The following is a 9,563-nucleotide window of genomic DNA, read 5'->3' as shown; positions in this document are numbered from 1 at the left end:
GAGGGAAATAGGAGGCGTGGAGGTGATGGAAATTTTTTCAATAATAATAATAATAATAGTAATAATAAAAGAAATAAAGAGTACAATATGCTTAAAAAAACTTAAGTGGCAAAACAGATGTGTAGCTGTGATTAAGGTCACAGACCTTGAGATAGGGAAAGTTTCCTGGATTATGTGGGAGGTTGGGTGCTCATTGTGGGTTCTTAACAGTGGAAGAGGGGGCAGAAGAGTGGAAGATGAAATGGGAATAGTAGGAGAGTCCAACATGAGAGGTACCTGACTTGTTCTGCTGCCTCTAAGGATTCAGAAAAGGGTTGCGACTATTACAGAATACAGGATGACCTGGGAGATAAGTCTCTGAGTATGTCCCAGGGATGGGAGTGGGGGAGGTGGGGAGTTATTTTGACTGCTTTAATTGAAGTGGGAAGAGCTGTCCACTGTGGGTGGTACCAGTCCCTGGCTGGGATTCTGGACTATCTGAAAGCAGCATGTGTTCATCCATCTGTGTTCCTGACTATGAACACCATGTGTCCAGCTGCTTCAACGTCCTGTCAGCTCAATTTCTGAGCTTTGACAGGATGTACCTTGAACTGTGAGCAAGAATAAACCCTTTCTCTCTCAAGCTGCTTTTGTTAGAGTGTTTTATCACAGCAATAGGAAGAGAAACTATGACGTGAGTCATAAACCAAGGAATGTAAGTACCCTCTGGAGGCCAGAAATGGCCCAGAGCCAGCATAATCAAAAGGATGGCACTTCTGCTAACGTCTGAGAAGGGACACTGCAATGGCTATAAGAAACTAATATGTAGAGTTTGAACCATCAAAGTGTGGTACTTTGTCATGGCAGCATAGAAAACACAGAACTGACGAGATACTATTAGTGCAGGGACAGGAATGAGGATAGCAGCTATTTTCTGCTAGTCACAGGGAAGATGTGCTCTTGTTTCCATTTTGCTGCTTTAGTTTTTCCAGACACTGAATCTGAAACTCTTGTTGAAGGCCATAAAAAATACGAGTGGAATATGATATGGTAACTGTTCTTAAGATATTTCTTTATGGATGGACACTAACGGCATAACCCAACTACCAGCCTGCTGTTAGCTCTTTGTATGAGTGCCACATTTAATGTGTAGAAAAAGAAGATAGACTACTTTGGGATCACACAGACTTGGTTTCTTGTTCTTCCATTTAGTTTCTGAGTTAATAGCTGTCATGCAGCCCTGTTGTAAGAATGAAAAGACTAATATACTGAGGAAAGGGAAGGAAGATTCACTTGCTCGTGAACACTGATTTTCCATAGTGAATGTGCCAGCATTTTAACTGATGTTGGTACTTGATAGGCTTCCCAGTTTTCAATGTTTTAGGTAAATGACATGTTTCTAAAAATCCAACCAGACCTATTAAAAAAATCTCAAAGAAAGTAGGAAAAGCTTGATTTCTATTGATCCTGATCCCAGATGTGGAAGCAACCATGAAGTGTCAAGGGCAACAGGTCTGAGAATCACAGGTGTGATACTCCAGCAGTATAAGATTATATAAACTCAGTTGTTAGGCTTCCACATTTTCCTTCTGTTCTATTAAAGGTTTATCTAAAAAGTTGAAAATTCAACTTTTCTCAGAGAAACAGAACCCAATAAAAGGTTTTATGATTTATTTTGATCAGGTTATTTAAAGGCCTTTAATTTGAAAGCTTTTAGATTTATAGAGAAATTATAGGTATTTTGTCTACTCTTTAATCATCTCCCCTTTTCTAAGCATGCATTAACAAGTACTATAGAAAACACGGCATTGGAACTTCACTGAGCAACTGGCTTTCTCTAACACCTGTGGAAAACCCAGCATCCCCTTTGCCTTCTCAGCAAAGTATACTGATCTAACACCACAGTGTGTTCACACCATGTCCTCTTGAAGCTATGGTGACCTGAGACCCCACTCTAAAGACAGCAGAGCAGGCAGCTTTGATCAAGGAAGAGAACCTGCCACCAACAATGCTGCTAGTTAGCTCTGTCCAGCAGGGTGGGTACTACTCTGTGAAGAAAGCTCCTTTTGTGGTGACTCAAATTCTGTTGATGATTCAGGACCAGCGTGATTAGATCAACCATATCCAAACTAACAGACCATCATTTTAAATGAGGTAAAGCCTAGAATTCTCACTTTACATAGGTTAGAAATAGAGTTTCTGTTGAAAATTATATGCGTTAACTGGAGAACTTTGTTTCTAGAAGTTTTAAGTAATTTTCAGTGCTTGAGAATATTATCAACAATGCAATGAATGCTAACAGTGGATCGATAGTAGCTATGCAGGAGGAATGTACAACTCTATACATCCTGTGACTTGAATATTAAATTGACCATAAGATCATGTTGAATATATATTTGTAGGTACCATATATATAGTATAAATAAAAAACTATTGATCATCTCTAGGCTGGCTTTGCTAATTTCATGTTTTTAGTTATGTTTGTCCAATCCTCAGAGATAACTGAAGAAACTGCAGGAAGAGGAGATGTGACTGCATATCCCTTCGCACACCTCTCCTTTTCCTAGATCCTTCATCTTTTTCACCCCTGTACTAGTCAGGGCTCTTATATGGGGATTTAGTAGAGTGGCTTACAGGCTGTGGTTCAGCTAGTCCAACCATAGCTGTCTACTAACAAAAAGTCCAAGAATCCAGTAGTTCAGTTCATGAGGCTACATGTCTCAGTTGGTCTTCAGTATATGCTGGAATCTCACACTAGTGGGATTCAATGCCAATGAAGCAAAGGACTTGCCATTAAGAGCAAAAGCAAGCAGGCAAAGAGCAAAAGTTTCCTTCTTCCATGTTTTTTATATTGGCTGTCACCAGAAGGTGTGGTCCAGATTAAAGGTAGATCTCACCTCAAAAGATGTGGATTAAAAGTTGGTCTTCCCAGTTCAAATTATTTAATTAAATGATCTCTCTTAGGTGTGCCCAGCTGCTTTCTGTTAGTTCCAGATATAGTCAAGGTGACAACCAAGAAAGGCCATCACAATCCCCTTCTGTTCAGGAAGCTTCTGGTTTCATGTAGGGGAGGTTCCTTTATCTGGAAATGTCTGTAGTTTCTCTGGACCTAGAGCCCTAGGCTCACAACTTTCAGCATTTAAGAAGTGAGCTACACCCGGCTGGCCTCCAAAGTTTCTACGAAGTGGCTGTCACTCAACTGGATTTTCCCCACAACCACAGTCTCTCGCATTTGTCTCTGTCACTTTGCCTATCCTTAGTGTTCAAAGGTTTGACTATGATTTTTTCCGTCATGGCTTCTCCAGACTTATTCTAGTCAGGGCACAGTTTTATGTCTTTTATCAAATATTAGAACATTTCAGTAATTTTTCCAAACATTTTTTCCAGCCCTGCCTTCTCTCTCCTCTTGTGCTGGAGAGCTGATGTCCTAGAGATCAACCCCCAAAGTACACGGAGGCTCCCCTCTTTCTTCCCACTGTCCAGACTGTTCCACTTGCACTTTGACCTACCACTCCCTCTTCCTTCTGCAACCGACTCTTGCTATTTTTTCTGTTGTTGTTGTTAATGTAATTTTCAGCTATAACTTCATTAAGTGCCTCTATTTTCCCTGCTTTGGATGGGTGGGGCTTTCTGGTTTTGGTTCCAAGCCATGTTCATAATTGTTGATTTTTAATCTGCTGGCTTTCATTCCTGGTCAGAAAGTCCCAATACCAGTGTCACTTAAGTTCTGGTTGTCTTCTTCTCTCTCTATTCAAAGTGAAATTTACTCATTCAAGGTAACATGTGTTTTAGAAGGAAACATGGATGTCTTTGGTTATCACTCAAGAAGACAGACAGTGGCTCTTATTTAAGTAACCAGCAAAGAGGCAGAGGGAAATGCATTCCAGGATACTCTCTCAGCATCTGCTCCCTGATGGGAAGAAATGGTTTCTTGGAAGAGGCTGCTCTTTCCTGCACAGCTGATGACATCAGTCTTTCCCTCACGAGCTCCGTCTACATCACCCTGGATGGGAAAGGCTTAATTCCTGACTTCAAAAGAGACCGAGAACCTGCATGAGTGAAGCTCTTGGGGTTTGACTCTCCAGGATGTTCCTCTGCCTACTCAGGAAGATGATGGGATGCTTTGTTGCCACTTGGTCTTGTCTGCCACCACTGTGGTAAGGGTTGGGACGCTTCTCTTCAGTGAGACTAGAAGACAGGCCTTCCCAACTGAGGAACCTGAAGTTTCCTCTATGGTATTTGGTTATCTACAAGTTTTCTGTGTCACAAGGCTGTTGCTTTCCTGAATTCTGGCTAGAGGGAGTTTGACCTACTGTGTCATGTGTGTGCCTGTTGAGGTTCTGGACCAGGCTTCTCCAGCACACAGTCTCATCTATGAGACAAAGTGAACAGAAAATCCAGGGACTCTACTGATATGCCATTATTTGGCTTTTTGAAGTTTCTGCTCTCTCTCTTCTCTCTCTCTCTCATACTTACCAGGAAAAACAGAGAAAAATTTCTATTCCATTCTTCCAGAAGCAGAGATTTCTATAGTTTTTAAAAACAGTTGATAAGGGATTAAATGATTATCTTTCTTTAGTTTTTAGATATTTTACTCATGAGCTAAGAATACTTAGTATTTTTAATTTGCTGTATTCTCTATTAATGTTTTAGGAAAAATAAACACTGCAGAGGAGGCTTTTACACAGATCATATTTCATAAGTGTATTACAAAGGTCAGGTAGAATGTCACAGAATTAAAGACGAATATAGTAAGTAATTTAAAAAATGTAATACTCAAACAGTGTCAGACAAAAATGACAAAGAACTGGAGCTCTCAAAATGAAAGGAAAAGCAAAGAAGGGAAAACCCATTTTTTTTTCTGAGATCATGATCTTATAATTCAAAAGGAAAATGTTTTAGGGTACTCTAGACATCTTCTCTTCAGTATGTAGTGTGGGCCTCAGAGGAGAGATACAAATCTCAGTAACTCACAGCCCCAATCACAAAGCAGCGGTGGATACTGGCAGGTAGTTTAACATGCACTGTGTTAGGGAGTTCAGGTTTAAGAGGAGAAGACGGAAAAGGAAGAGGTGGTTCTGCAGGCAGGGGTAGGACATGGGCAGGATAGAGGGAAAGGATAAGGAACAGAGGGGAGATGAGGGCCGGTTTGAGAGGGTTACTATAAGGGACTAACATTTGCATTCAGATCCCGAGGCAACTAGGAGCTGCAGGAATGAGTTGATCTCTTTCAGAAAGCATCAAGCTCAGGATCCGCAGACACCCAAACCTATGGTACAAGTCTCCACCAAAACACTTGCTGTCCTATTGTTGGTTTCCAGACATATTCATAGTTGTTAAGGCATTTTTACCATACTAGCTTAAGTTCCTGGTCAGAAAGTCTAGAATCAGGGTCATTTTAGCGCTGGTGTCTTTGATCTCTGAGAACAGTGAAAACTGACAGGTAAATGCATCCACTGTGTGTCCACTTCTGACCTTCTGCCGTAACTTCAGATAAAAACATTTAATTTCAAACTAGAGAATTTTATATGGCATAAGTCGAGAACTAATATAAGCAATTAAATAAAAAACAAACATACCAAACTAAAATTAACAAAACAAAAACGACCTCCGCCCCAAAACCTAATCATCAGCATCCAGATCACTTTACTAACAAATAGAAAAATAATTATAAACCAGTCTCATACCCATTTTTGATAGCATTACTGCAGTATGGGTGAAAGCATGCAGCTCTAGTGTAGCTGGGCATTTAACATGATTTTCTATTATATTATTTTTGAAGAGACAGATGGATTACAAAACTGTTGAGTGAATATGTTAATATGGTTTCAGGACTGGAATGGTAGCTCAGTGGCAGAACTCTTGCCTCACACGCATGATACTGCAGGTCCAAGCCCCAGCAGTGCTAAACAAAACAACAGTCCCTAGGCAAGTACTGACAGGAAGTAGCTGGACAAAAGCAGTTTGTAGAAGAAAGCAAGAGCCGCCACAGCTCTGTCCGTGATCCCAGTGATCCTGTTTAGCAAATATCCCAGAAACACTAGGGAAATGAACACAATGAATTACCGAATCAGGTAAAACCAAAACACAAGGGTGGGAAAGACAGTTCAGAGGGTAAACACTGAGTGTACAGGACCTGTGTTCAGGTCCTCAGCACCTATGAAAAGGCTGGGCGCAGTGGCAGACCTGTGACCTGCGTGCAGATGGGTCAGGAGACAGAGACATGAGACAGAGACATGAGAATCCTAGCAGCCGAACCCACCAACGAGCGCTAGCTTCAGGGAGACCAGCTCAAAAGATAAGGTGGAAAGAAATAAAGGAAGATCCCAGATACCACTTCTTCCACATGCATATTATACACCTATGTGGGCACCCGTACATACATGTGCACACGTGCATGAACACACACAAAAAATAAAACTATGGAATTTTGATTCCAACAAGATTGAGTCATAAATATCTCATCATTCAGTTTCCTTCAAATTTCAATAAATAACGGGGATGGGATCATCTTAAACTTTTTTTTTAATCAGTTACTCCAGATCACACCTTTTAAAACTTCCTGTGAGAACACAATCAGGACGCTGTACTTCTCACCTTTTCTCTAGCCATCATCCTGACTCAAGCTACAGCTCTCAGCCTGCACTTACACTACTGCCTTCCTCCTGTCTTCAGGTCGGTGACACAACATTCCCACCTCCCTCTGCAAAAGTGCTTCTAGCATCTTTACATGTTACAGCATTTTATTACCACTCTGGCTTTATTGCCTTTAATCTCTTTCTGCTTCTTAGCCTCTGGCTGTTCCCATCCAACAGGTGAAAGATTGTAGTGAAGCCTGGCAGCTATTGTGTACAGCTGATATGAAGTCAAAGAAGGATACTTTACTACTTTGTTATTTCACAGACTCCACACCCCTGTCCAAAAGAAAAAAAATCAGAAAAACTCAAACTGATGGATGTTCTACAAGATACCTAACCAGTTCTACTCAAAATCATCAGTCACAGGACACAAAGGATGAATAAGACCCTGTTATACAGCAGAGACGATGTAGGAACACAGCAACCACATGCAAGGTGACACATTAGAAGGACCCCTGGAACATCAATAAAACTGAAATAAGGTCTAGAGGAACGTTCAACCTATTCTGCTCCATGAACACAATGTTCTTTACTCACGGTCGTGTCCTCTAACACACGACTGGAAGTTTAGATTCTTTTCTTGTGGTCATACACACCTAATTTTACTTTACAGCTCTTACTGATGTATGAAGATTACTTTAAATTCAGGTTATTCCTTTGTTTTATAGTGCTGGAGACTGAACTTGGGGCCTCACATAGTCCTGGCAAGACCTTTACCACTGAGTTATATCCCCAGGAGTTTATTATTCTGTATTCAGAAAACTTAGCAAATTACTCACTCTAATATCTAATTATCTCTTATATTCATTATTAAGTGTATAACTGTATCATTTATAAATGATAGCTGTCCCCATTCAAATTTCTACCTCTACTGATTGACTTTCTAGTCTTCTATAATGGAGAACATCTCAACAAAATGTTGACAAAGTAATGACAATAAATATCCTTAATTTGCTTCTGGTCACAAAGATGTGCTCTTTTAAGACAAGGAACTGCTCACTATTCCTAGGTTGGTTGCTTTTATGATAGCCATTAAGCTTTATTGGACATTTTCCTTTTTGTTCAGATAATATTTGATTATTCTCAAGTCTGTCACAGTGACAGTTATCCTGATATGGCATTCCACATATGGATATGCACATATTTTCTCATTTTGAACATTTGTAATATTATTCAAGTTTTTCATGCACATATATTGTATAGCTTATACTTACTCTGGGATTTTGGTAACTGTGTTTGGACTGAGTAATTTCTTTTATTTTGTTCCAGATATGACAGCCCATTGAAAGAGGTGGGTGATCATCTTTCTTCTCAGATTTTGAAGAACTTAGGACTGAGACTAGAATGTTTATGTCCTGGGATGTTTAGTAGAGCTCACTGATGCATCAATGAGGCTAAAGGTTCCAAGCAGGAAACAAAGACTAATACATAGAACCTTTAGCCTACATGTTAGTATATTTTCAAAAATTTGTAAATACTTTATTTACTGAGTGTGCACTTGTACAGTTGCTACAGTTTGTGTGGAAATTAGAAGACAACTTCTAGAGTTGGTCTTTTTTTTTCACTATGAGGTGGACTGAATTTATAGTCGGGCCATCTTGCTGACCCTGCTAACATATTTGTAAATGCACTCTGACATTAACTGGTGGCTTCTTTGACTGTGCTAACATGTTTAACTTACATCCCATTGTTCTGTCTCCTCACCATTCTTGTGGAGTGTTTCCCACCTATCTTTCCAAGCCTGTGTCCTCAAAGCAAAAGTAAGTCACCCTGTAACTTTTGATTAGAGCTCAACCCCCTCAAATGATAAACAGTATTTGATAATGCCATTTTGTTAACCAATTTTGCTGTTTGGTGGTTCCTTGTTCCTGCTGTCTGTCTGTGTTGTTGGATGTTTTCATCTCTAGTGTATTTTGATTTTTTTTGTTCATATATCTACTGATTTTTTTCTGTGTGAATGCCATGTTTCTTACACTGAGTGTTTGGGAAAACTTTTTATCTGTTCCTAAAGGATAGCTCTCCTGGGGACAGCATCTTGGTTTGCAGTGTTCCTCTTTAAGGACCTGTGGAATATATTATCCCACTTTATTCTCACCTTTAAGGTTTCTGTTTAGAAATTTTACAGCCTCGTGAAGTTTCCCTTGTTTGCAGTAAGTCACTTTTCTTTGGTGCTTTCAACGCCGTCCCTGTGTGGCTTGTGTCTCCTGGAGCAGTGCTCTGCTCACTCAGTTCACTGCAGCAGGTACCATGCCTTCCTCTTCCCTGCCTGGACCTGCACCTGCTTCCTGTCTATCAATTCTAAGAAGGCCTTTCTGAGAAGGTCTGTCTGAATTTCACTTTATGTGAAATTTTCTCTACCTTATTTCTCTTTGACTCTCTTGACTTGCTATTAAATTCATTTTGGGTGCTTACCACTTAATTCTTTTAATTTTTGGAAATTATATTATTTCTTAACATACTTCATTTACTAATGTGCTTTTAGACAATTCTGCACACATATGCAATACGTATTAACCAGTCTCACACCGACTCTTGACACTCCTACCCACAGATCCCTCTCTCACATTCCTGTCTATGTCCATTTTGTGGCCACTGAGATCAACCAGGGCTATCTGCACACTCATGGATTTGGAACCAATCATTCATTGTTTTTTAAACTTATTTTTTCTTTAAACAAGGTGAAGCATTTCATAATTAAGATAGTCTGAGTTAATTTTTGCTTCTTTTACTTTCTCATGTTCCTATCTGCTTACTAAATTACTGAGGGACTTCTGAAGCACTAGAATGAAGTGTATTTTTAATGACCATGGATATTTGTAATACTTATACTTTAAATTCAAACATGGCTTAAGATGTTTTAGGTTACCACTCACTAGTGTGACCTGGGGCTCAAACCCACGCACAAGAGTGGGTCTAGAACAACGTCTCAGATAGTCTTCCACTTCC

General features: G+C 39.8%; 1 protein-coding gene across 2 annotated transcripts in view; it reads right to left on the bottom strand.

Annotated features, from left to right (window-relative positions):
• The window catches only part of Zeb1 (zinc finger E-box binding homeobox 1), a 164,104-nt gene that overhangs the window by 37,481 nt on the left and 117,060 nt on the right, over positions 1-9,563 (bottom strand). The gene's annotated exons all lie outside the window — the stretch shown is intronic.

The sequence above is a fragment of the Microtus ochrogaster genome, chromosome 16 (assembly GCF_000317375.1).
Source record: "Microtus ochrogaster isolate Prairie Vole_2 chromosome 16, MicOch1.0, whole genome shotgun sequence".
In the NCBI taxonomy this organism is placed as follows: Eukaryota; Metazoa; Chordata; class Mammalia; order Rodentia; family Cricetidae; genus Microtus; species Microtus ochrogaster.
Note: the sequence above shows the minus strand (reverse complement) of the source record. Positions and strands in the feature narration are given on the sequence as shown.